General features: G+C 39.0%; 1 pseudogene; it reads right to left on the minus strand.

The window, feature by feature from the left end:
• Nucleotides 1-8877: 8877 nt before the first annotated feature.
• Nucleotides 8878-10268, minus strand: LOC113078641 (growth/differentiation factor 6-A-like; annotated as a pseudogene).
• Between the last annotated feature and the right edge of the window lie 441 nt (nt 10269-10709).

Consider the following 10709-nt stretch of genomic DNA (forward strand, 5'->3'; position numbering starts at 1 on the left):
CTTCTGTCCATTTTTTTTTTCAATTTCAAATGTAACATTTGTACTTCTATGTATTTCTATATTAATTTAATACAGTTAAATAACAATGTTCTTTATGAATAAAATATTTTAAATCCGTAGTATGTTAAGAGTTTTTGCTTATGCTTAATATTTATTTCCCATTGTTTATCACTCTTGTATGATTCTTTCAGGTTTTTCAGTGAATTGTTTCACACATAAAACATGTTACATGTGATTTTATTTCTGTCTGAAGTGAACTTGCCTGTACTAGAACGGGTCAAATACGGTCCTGTCAGCAATGAACTGGGACCTTGTAGAACCACAAAATTATGAATTTTAACGAAGCTCTGGCTAACCCTCATCGAAGGCTGGAAAATTCTGCATATTTGAGCTTTCTCCATATGAATGGACCTCAACATTACCCCTGGATCATTTTTATTTTCCAGACGGCATCAGCAGGACTTTGGAATAGCGTTGTACCTGTAAAGCTGATCTATTTGGATTCTTTAGGAATCAGCTTGGCTCCTGACACCTCCCAAGAGTTTGGTTTATGGTGAATGGAGGAGCCAAAGCGGGGCCCCTTATAAGAAAAGCCTGCTGTAGGTTTGTTCTCTGCTTGCGTGGCTTCCTGGGGGTTACCAAGTGAAATATTTTGACAGTTTACCTCAACAGCCCAGGGACCAGTAATATAATTCAGTCCTCTAACCACCTCAGTCAATGTATTGAAACATCAAAACTCTCATATTTTACTCTGATGCTCAAATTGACTTGATATGGTATTCCTGACCTTAAAGGAACAGTTCACCCGAAAATGAATATTCTGTAATCATTTACTCACAGTTTCAAACCTGTATGACTTCCTTTATATTTTATGAAAATTAACAAGAACTTTAACCGTCAAGCTCCAAAATGACAAAAGAAAGCAACATAAATGTGTCATAAAATGGTCCGCATGAATCTAAAGCCTAAGACCAAAATGTAGATCAGTAATTTTTATTTTTTTTTACAAAGGCGTGAGATTCACCATTTTCCCCCTGCTGCATTCCTGAGGGAAGTGGTGATGTCCAATTCCTAAACTAATCATTCTTTTGAGTGAGATCTTTTCAACAAATCATTGGAAAGATTTGTTTACAAATCAGATCTTCGGGTTCTCGAGTTCAATTCATTGTCTCAGCCTTGTTGAAACGATTAACAGCCCACTGATATGAGTCAATAACTAAATTTCAGTCTGCTTCAAAAGACTTAGAATATAGTGCATGAGTCACTTGGACCACTTTTGTGATACTTTTAGGGTCTGTTTACAGAGATGCATTTTTGCATTTAAAAATAGGATCCAACTGCAGAGGCACAATGTTGTTTACTGGAAATCAAGGCAGGATTTCTACTCGTTTCTTTGTAAGTGAGGTGCGACTCGATCTCAAAGACATAAGTCTAGCACATGTTAAAATAATTACAGATATTGCATCTTAAAAGCAACACAGTGAAACAAAGTAGTGTTCTGCACTTTTAACAATGTTTTTTCTTTTCTTTTTTTGAGTTGATTATTTATTACAAAGTACATGATTATTGGTGTTTTATAAGAAACTTCATTCAATGTATCACTTGCCATTTCTTTGTAATTATTTATGAAATTTACTAGCCGTTTCTAAGTGAAAATGGTTTCATCAACAGTTTTTTCAGTGTGTGAACAGGCCGTCATTGTGCTTTTTTTTGCCACTTTGGAGCTTCACAGCACAAGTGCTTTAAGTATATGTCAAAACGTGGCTATTCTAATTCACTTGAGGGTCATTAAATGATGACAGCATTTTCATTTATGGGTGAGCTATTTATTTAGAAATGGGGACAGGCTTTGGTACAACACCATACTGATCCTCAACAAGCATCGCCACATGGCCCTTCCACACCAACTTGTTCAGTTGATTTGAAATCTGTCTTCTTCAGTACCAGGACGTCCTGTACGCTCTGGCAGTGATTGGCGCATCCAAGCGGCTCAGCAAACGGAGAATAAATATTTCCAGCTGATCCGTTTCCCCTTCTCTCGGAGAGTCGGGACTCTCCGTGTAAGCCCAGGTCTCTTTAATCTTCCATTCCAGGCTTCTCAAAAAGAATGACAAAGCCCCTTAATTTGCTTATCCTTGATTTAAACCAGGAGGCAGGGCTAGTTCATAGAAGGAAATGGAGTAATCCTGCCCGGGTGGATTGAATTGTGGCAAAGCAAACAAGCTTTACTGTTTTATGTCTCCAGAGTGGTTTGGGTTCTCTTGTGGTGATGAAGAATCATTCCAGAGATATTCTGGTATTTTCCTGCCAAATATCATCTGCAATAGATCGTTTTCTTTTCCCCTGGTTTGTGTTATGTTTTGTTTTGACATGGCAATAGTTACTCTTTGTTCCCCTCTCTCTCAATTTTGTACCAACTTCACATCATCTGATACACACTGATCTGGGGATAAAACCGAAATAGATCTTTTCTACTATATGTAAGCCTACTGCATTTGGTGGTGTTGTAAGGTTTGTCTTCCAAAACAGTATTTTCTTATTATCAGCAACAATACTGTGGCCATTTCCTATGCATATATATAATTCAGGTCCCACATTCTCCTACAATGACACAAACTGTGAGTGTAGGAAAAGCAAACAGTGCATCCCATCCCACAAGCCTGTTCTCACGGGAGTATTGAAAATGTTTTTCAGATTGTGTAACTTACAGAGAGCCAGAATTGTCCCCCACGGTGGCCCATCATTGCTATTGATTCGGTTTTGGGGAATTAGTTTAGTTTTAATGCAGTATTTACATTAACGTCAGAGTGTAACAGTGGAATCATATGCTTGAAGATGAAGTGAAATACAATGAGCAGAAATGTATGAAAATCTTAATGGGAAAAACACACTATAAGACAAGCCGGCCAATGCTGAGTTTGATGAAATGACCTGCCTTTGTATTCAGCTAATATTAAAGTTCTGATAACCATGTGCATGAAATGCTTCAGTTACTACTTTACGAGTCTTTAGTATTTTGTGGGCGCTAGTTTCATAATTAAGGTCTATGTAATCATAGTGCGAACTACGGGGGAGCTAGGGGGAGCTCGGCTCCCCTTAATAAGACATGGGCTCAAAAATTTTGGGGGGTCTCAAAAAATATTGACAATGTGAATATTTTTAAGTGCAATTTCAGTTTTGTAATGTGATTATGATGGCAAAAATATTATTCATTCATGCATGACGGCGATTAAAACCTAATTAACTTCAATAAAGATTAAATACGTCACAGCATCAAGGTGTGGGGGTGCTGCGCTGCAAATTCCATGTTAGTATGTCATAGGTTCATAGAAAAAAATAAACGTTGGAGGCCATTTATCGTGCGCAAAGTCCTTCCATTATGCAGTAATAGCATCATAGCCAGGGCAAAAAGAAAACAAGGTAGTTCAATTAATTTTGGTATTATTAAGAAATTGTGTAGTGATAACGCACGACTGATTCACCTGCTGCAAGCACTGGTAAACCTCAAGCCAAGCCCACTGTGAAAACGCATGAAGCTGAAGAAAAGTAATCTCTGGGATCCTAACCCCTCTTGCTTCGAGTCCTCTCTCGCGTTAAACTGGAACAGCCAGCAGTGGAGAGACTGGAAGAGCCAATATACATGGCTGTGTGTTAAGGATGGAAGCTTGGGGTGCATCACTTTGTAACGCGTTGTGTCAGGAGGGGGAAAAATATGGATAGCTCACAAAGTTATTAGGCCAGACAAAACTCACGGAGGCGATTGACATTTAACAACGACTCGTTTTATTTCTCCAATCGAACTCGGGCAATTGTCTGTCCCATGTTCCACCGTCCACAGCGTAACCAAAACAAAACAAACAAGATTAAAACAAAATGATTTCCAAACAGAGATTACCCGCATACATAGGGGATTCGAGTCGCGCGTGTATACATTATCATACAGAGTGCATGCCGTTTTACAGGGAGCGCGCAGCTCTTAAAGGGGTCACATTTTTTTCCACTCGTTACAACTTGTAAGGACGCAAAAAACCTTCTTCTGCCTGAAAAGGTACCTGGCACGCACTTGTCTGAGGAGTGGATTAATGATTAATGCTCAGAACCAGTCGCGAAAAATTATATATAAATACAGGGACAGCATTGCACACAAGATGGCCATTGAAGTGGCATTGACTAAGCAAAAGGCGATTCTGGCAAATAAAGTAATTGAGGTGAATTCTAAATTAACAGAGGAGAGCGCAACATCATTCAAGGCTGTCTTCCTGACCTATCAATTTGTGTCGATAAAGTATAATAGTGCATATTGTAGCTGTTATGTATCTTTGTAAGTCATTATATGTCCTTTTTTGAGGCACTCGTGTCGATAATGTATAATAGTGCATACACTTGTAGCTGTTGTAAGTCCTTATTTGAGGCATGCGCATGTGCACGACCTCTACCCCCCCCCCCCCCCCCCCCCCAAAAAAAGAAGTGGGCTCCCCCAAAGGACACGGTATAGTTCGAACACTGTATGTAATGCTGCATATTGCATATCGTACATTCAGAAGGGACGCATGAAACAGGTGTGAAAAATTTGGCAAGCTGATTCACAGTTCTGGAAAAGCTTTATAAAATAGTAAAATGCCCAAATCTTTTGGAAAGAACATGGGTTTCATTATACAGTTGTATTTTAAGTGCAAACTAAAATGTATCCTATTAGAAAAACCGTTATGAATGCATGTGATCCTACAGTTTCCCCTTTGTATTTATAATGAACCTGTTTGATATATGCAGTTAAGACATGCACGCGCAATGGACATTTCACTACTTGTTGAAATTATAGTCTTTTAAACTTTTCAAAGGATTGCTTTGTTTTCAAATATTTCAATAAAAATCATGTAGAAACAAATAAATGACCAATATATTGCAGCTTTTCAAAAATCTTTTTTGTTTTTGAGTTTAAAATATTTATTGTGTCATATATATTTATTATCTTTAAAACAGCATTAGTACCCACTTTCAAATGTTAAGCCTTGATTTCTAAATGAAAGATTCAGGCCAGTAGTACTACAGCATCAGACTGTATTTGTTCCAAATGCCAAGGAAACATTTGGATGAAAGCCTCATCATTTCCTCCATCTCAAATGTCTATCAACTTTTTGACCTGAATGAGAATTTATATGACCAAAGTGGCTCTCAGGAAAAGACGTCTGGACAGATGTCAAAGTCTGGACACTGCAGTGCTGTTTTTGGTCTCAATTGTGACTGTGACATGATTCAGTAAAAAAGAAACAAGCGTGTTTAAAAACATCCTTCCTCTCTTAAAGAAAAACTGCATCCCCTGTTCTCATGGACTCCAGGCAGTTGTTCAAATATTTGGGAGTCAGCGCTCATTTAAAACCATCGGAGAAATGGACTTGGTTAGAGGCCACCTATTTTCTGTCCCTAATAATTGTTTGATATAGTGTATTATTGCAGTATCTGTAGACACAGCAAAGGAAATATTAGTGACCTTGATTTAGATTAGTTATACTATCCATCAAAAAGAGATTAGCAGACGGCATTTGAATAAGTTATCTCTGTTACTCCTTTTTAAATATTGGAGGTATTGTAATAAAAATGACTGATGATCCATCTCCTCCAGTTGCTGTTACATTATAACCTTCTCTGGACATTTGCTCAATTGCAGGGCACAAAGTCATTCATTAAAAAAAGTTCCTGGAGTTCAGCACAGCTCCCCTACCAGCGCCTGACAATACCATATCCCCCTCTTCACCCGGTGTTGTATGGAATTTACAATCACCTGGAAACTTCCTGAATACTTGCTGGCAAAAAAATGAGACAAAATACAAACCCAACAATGATTCCGGAACCGTGGGTGAGTCAGACAGTCACTGAGGGTTCACTTTCATGTGGATGTCTGGGAAAGAAGATTTGCTGCGGGAGTGCGGGACTGTTTTTTTTTTTCTTTCCATCAATACACTTTTTTTTTTTTTTATCATCTGAACAACAAATGACAGTGAAAGACAGTGAAAAGATACTAAGTGTGTTTACATTTTGTTTTTACATTACAGTTCGTTTTTTTATATATTTATTTCATATATAAACCAGTAAACAATATATCCAAAAGAAACAGAAAAGAAAGCAATATATTGCAGATATTTACATTTGAATTATGTACACTTCCTTATCTAACAGTATACATACTCTCACATACACAGTGCATTTACAATAAAAAGTCAATAACAAAAAAGACATTCTCCCATTTTTTTTGTAGTATAAAATGATAATTTTCTTAGCCAGATAAATACACTAAATGCATTAAATTAAGAAAAGCACTTTGGCATGTGTACAATAATTTACACTTATATTTGAACCCTTTGTTCTAATAAAACAAATCAGTCACGGCTTTATGGTCCCCTCCATATTTTTTTAAGCAACATATATTTTACCAGCTTAAGTACAGTAAAGTAAAACAGATGTCGGTGAAGGTAAGTTAACATTGCTTAGCACTGATCAGCATGTATATTCGAGGGGTGCCAAACCCCTTAACTGAACCATGACAGTCCTGCAGGCTTTGCATTCATTTCTCTGAGAGCACTTGGCATAGTAAATTGAAACTCCTTCTCTACTTAATGTCTCCTGAGGCTTTTCACTTTAGTCAAATAGCGAGGCACAACTGAGGTAACCCATGCAGCGCTTAAGCTGATAACCTCCAGACCTCCGAAAACCGACGCGGCAAAGGCACTCTTCATGCTGCTTTATCTCCTTGAACCAAAGATGGCGTCCCCAAATGTTATTCTTTTCCAGCTAGGTGTGGTATCATGATCATGTCAATACTGAAATAAAGGCTGCTTATAAAAAGAATCAGATTGTTTGGAGAAACTGCCTTGAGAGGAATTAGATTAAGGAGCAAGCGAACATACGATTGGAATTGTCGGGCCAAATGAAATCAATTTGTTTGAAATGGATGTTGAAGATCTCATTTTTGCTTTATCTTTCCAAAACAGTCCTGTTCAGTCCTGCAGAACAAGACTTTGCCTCAGAGCAAAAACAGCTCTGCACAATTTGAATGGGAAATCGAGAAATACCGTGAGAGATGCAACTGTTTTCAACATAATTGGAAAGGGCGAATTGAATTTACTTCTGCAGAAGTACTTACAAACAATCAAAACAACAAGCTTGTAAACTAACGGTCACGACAGTAATGTGCCGTAAAACCACACAGGAAGTTTTCATCAGATTTCGTGCCATTATATTGTTCTGAACTGCACAGATGCTCTGGCTAATTCTTCTGTGGTCTGTTGATTTAGGAATGTAACTTTCATACTGCCACCGTGGACAATCTGGGTGATTATCATTCCCATACAATGAGACCAACATTGATTGAGGGGAATTACCATGGAGAAATGTCAAAAAAAGAAAAACAATTGCTGTTCTGAATTAAAATCTGCTTTGTATTTCTTCATAGAGGAAACAGTTGATGTTATATAAACAGTAAGCAGGCAATATTTCTGCTCTGACACTGAGATTAATGAACGTTAGAAGCTTATTTTCATTTTTTCTTGGTGGCCTGAATGCCATTAAGAAGAAGTTTATATCTAAAAACTTTCACATAAAGCTAACATGAATTTAAGGAGATAATTCACGCCCAACTTCTTTCTTCTGTGGAAATATATATATAAATATATATTATTATTATTTTTTGTCCATACAATGGAAGTCTATGGAAAGTTTGAACATTCTTCAGAACATCATCTTTCATTTCAACTAAAAATATATTATTTCAGGTTTGGGATGACATGAGGGTAAATAAATGACGAACCATTTAAATTGGGCATAAATTTAGTTTCCTTTTGTTATGTTATATTATGGGCTTTTTTTTACCTTGTGGCTGTCATTCATAAATAAACAATTTAAATTAAGAATTTGAGGAATCACAGTGAATTTTTACTGTATGATAATCCATAGTAAAACATGACATTAAAGTAATCTAATTGAATTACCAGCTCAAGTAAACCAACCCTCTCCGTAAATGTAGGTGAACACTGAAGTCTTCAAACAGCCAAATCTGGTGTCAGAAATAAAACAAAACAATCATTTTGATTTTGGCTCCACAATGCCTTTCACAAAATAAGGTCTTGGGTCGCTCAATGCAATGAAGTCATTTATCTTGCACATATTGTACACCATCATGTACTATAATGCAGCTCTATCGTCTGACCGAAACCAAATGTGGTGTCATCAACATAAAACGCCTGGGTTCTCATTCTCATCAAATAGCTTCATTTTAGTTTTAGCATTAACTATGTTATTTTAAGAATATAAAATGATGTGCTTAACAATGTCATGGTTTATTACATTGGTCTGTTGGTTCTAGAAACATCTAAAGCTCCAAAAAGGACACACCCTACTGTTGACTTCTACTGACTAATCACTCCAAAGCTGCAGGAAAATGAAATCATGACAATGCTGATGGACTGATGAAACCACACATGCACAGTGCCAATCCTTTCCTAGTGACTATCCTGAGCTATGACAAATGTAAATTTTACATGTATAAGAAGGCCCTGTGCTCTGGTAAACATGTAAATAAAATACAGCTATTTTGAACGGTTGTCAGTTGATAAAAATGTCTTTTGCAAGCACATGGTGTAGTCTAATAGACATACTCACCAGCAGGAGGCTAATGAGGCAATGCTAACAAAGCTAAACTTTGAACTCCCTAGATTTTAGAATGGAACGTCCAAAACTCTCACATACAGATCAAATGCCAATATTAACTTAAGACCAAGCTGGCACCTTCACAGAGAAAACATTTTCAGAGACACTATCGAAAATTCTTCTTAGCTATTTAATCTTGGAATATAAGCTGACTGTCCATGCCAAAGCACCATTAACTGTTATACATGTTATAGTTGCGTGCTACCGCTGACAGAGTCTTAACGGGACCAACATTTCTACCGCTGCTGCAAGGATACTTCAACACTCTATCATTGAGTTTATATTAACAGGACGTAATATAATTTCTGGAAGCCTATGTTTTCACTTATTCTCCGTTGAGGAGTTGTTTATTTGGTGTTGTAAGGGAATTTGAAGATGTTCGGCACACATATCCTCCGCTCACTTCTGAAACACAACTCAATGTCTTGTGGCCGTCTGAACATACACACATGCTCGTTGTCACACATTTACACACTGTCCATCTCACCGGCTCTGTCTCCTTCATCTTGCCCACATATGAGGCCTCTGCATATGAGGCAGCGGCAGCATTCGGATAGTGTCCAGGGGTAGGTCACCCCTCACTCACACTGCTACCTGCACCCACAACTCTCCACCACCATGTCCTCATACTGTTTATAAACCACGTTATTCCCAGAGTCAATGTACAGGATGCTGATGGGACTGAGTTTAGAAGAACACAACAAACTGGGAGGGGTGGACTCCGGGTCCATGGAGTTCATGAGAGTCTGGATGATGGCGTGGTTGGTCGGCTCCAGGTGTGAGCGAAGGGAAAGTCACACAACCCTCACAGTGATAAGCTTCGTAATCAAGCGGCGCAATAATCCAGTCGTCCCAACCCCCAGTTCTTTGAAGTTCCACGTGAAGCGGCTTCCGGCTGCAACGTGTTCTCCCGTCTGCCACCACCCTTTCTCCACCGCACACTCCTGTTTGTGTGTCCCTACACCAGAACGAGCCTGCTAGTGCGGTCCGCCTCCTCCGCCGATGTCTCGGATGAACTTTATACCATGCTCCGTGCAGGATGAGGAAATTTACGACCTTTCATGGCCTTTATCTTCTCACGGATCTCCCTAAAGAGTTCTCCTTCCTCGAGCTCGAGTAAAAGCCACCAGTAAGGCCTTTCATGGGTCTGCCTGATCCTATGGCTCAGACCCCAGCATGCCGGGATGCACCACCTCCTCTTTTGAATCAGAAACAGCAGATATGCTGAAGCACAATGGCCGGCTGCCTTCTGCAGCCCTGATCAACTTTGAGGTGGGATCTTCACGCTTGTGCCATACGTCAAACACGTCCCATGTGGCTGAAGCGGTATCTAGAAGATCAATGGTCCTGGAAGTGAGGAGCAGAGGTTGGTTAGAGGATCCCGGGAGGGAGCAGGTGTGAAGGAGTAGTCGGTACAGGTTCCCACCAGTGGAGAGTAAACTTAAGACATCAGGTGGTGGCCTCCTCAGAATCCGCAGCTCCACCTCCATCAGTTCGTCCAGTCTTGAGAGACCTGACAGGTCGAATGTGTACTGCTGGTGGAACTTTAGAGAAGGGTCATCTGAAGGTATAAGAAAAAGGATTGATTAGCATTGAAATAAGAAATAGAAGAAGGAATTTTAAGAATGAATGCAGCAAGAGGCAGATACGAATGCGTTTCCTCACCTTACTATAAACGGTCTTACATATGGCTTTTGAGAAAATGGCATACACAAATTGTCAGTCTTTCTACACAATGAGAATAACATTCAAGGGCCTGAATGATTTCTCCAAACATGAGGTGCAGCATGCTCACGGAGACCAGGTGGAGAGCATTTGGCTGACCTGTCAGACTGTGTCTGCCTTTGGCAGCATCTGCTAATTACTCTGATTGAGTGAGAAGAAGGTTTGGCAGGACATTGGAAATGCTCAGCCTTCCTTCTTCCACTATATGTCCTCAGGAGGATGTAGTAAATTTTAAAGGTGGGTGGCTTAAGGGTGTAATTAAATGTTAGGTAACATTTCAAGCT

The sequence above is a fragment of the Carassius auratus genome, unplaced genomic scaffold, assembly GCF_003368295.1.
Source record: "Carassius auratus strain Wakin unplaced genomic scaffold, ASM336829v1 scaf_tig00026160, whole genome shotgun sequence".
Lineage (NCBI taxonomy): Eukaryota > Metazoa > Chordata > Actinopteri > Cypriniformes > Cyprinidae > Carassius > Carassius auratus.